Below are 1,265 nucleotides of genomic sequence, written 5' to 3' on the forward strand. Positions count from 1 at the left end.
CTACAAGAGAAGTAATTAACAATTGAAATGAAATATTTTAAGAACAAGAACAGTAACAATAACAAAAGATCTTTCATATATAAACTATATAGAACTAGAAAAACAAGAAGAAGAGAAATAAGATAGAATTTGTGTCCGAGTGTGTACCTCATTCGAGAGAACTTTAACCCAAGACGTGGAAAGGCATGGTACAGAGGCTATGGCACTACCCAAGACTAGAGAATAATGGTTTGATTTTGGAGTGCCCTACTTCTAGAGAAGCTGCTTCCCATAGCTAAAGAATCTCTTTTACCTTTACCAAGAGGCAAGTAGCCACTGGACAATCACAGTAGAGTAGTTAACTCCTTGAAAGAAGAATGGTTTGGTAATCCTAGTGCTGTTAGGTGTGTGCGGACAGAGGAGAACGTAAAAAGAATATATATATATATATATATATATATGTATGTATATATACATTATCTATCTATCTATATATATATATATATTATATATATATATATATATATATATATTTCTGTGTATTCATATTTAAGGAGATACTGATCAGATACAGTCAGCCCCCCCCCTCTCTCTCTCTCTCTCTCTCTCTCTCTCTCACCCTCTCACCAGTCTATTCCATAAACGATCTTGGGTCTCTTTTATTTCCCGTGAATTCGATTCAATTATGTAGCTTATCAGCCACGAACGAATTGAAAATGGTTTTGAAAGGTAGCGTCTTTGACATGAGAATATTGCAACGTGAAAGTTTGACAAAGTGTTTTGTTCAAAGAGTCGATATTGATACTTGACTTGGAGGATGTGCAGTCCTAGGATAAAAAGTGGCAGGATCGTTATGATGCTAATACCTTTCATGGGTTTAAGAGCCTCTCATGAATGGCAGGGGTAAGGGACGAAGACAATGTCCTACTTGACAGGGCAATACCCTAAAGACTGACCTTATGTACCTCTCACGAATGGCAGAGGCAAGGGACAAGGACAAGTGTCCTACTTAACAGGACAATAACCTAGAGGCTGACCTTATGTACATATGACCAGCGCCCAATCCCCCTCTCCACCCAAGTTAGGACCAGGGTTTAACATTTTAAGGTAATTACCTTACATTTATTTAACTTTCATGGTTTCAAGGTAAATTTAAGGCAATTACCTTACTTTTATTTAACTTTCATGGTTTCAAGGTAATTTTTAAGGCAATTACCTTTCTTTTATTTAACTTTCATGGTTTCAAGGTAATTTTTAAGGCAATTACCTTACTTTTATTTAACTTT

This window comes from Palaemon carinicauda, chromosome 15 (genome assembly GCF_036898095.1).
Source record: "Palaemon carinicauda isolate YSFRI2023 chromosome 15, ASM3689809v2, whole genome shotgun sequence".
In the NCBI taxonomy this organism is placed as follows: Eukaryota; Metazoa; Arthropoda; class Malacostraca; order Decapoda; family Palaemonidae; genus Palaemon; species Palaemon carinicauda.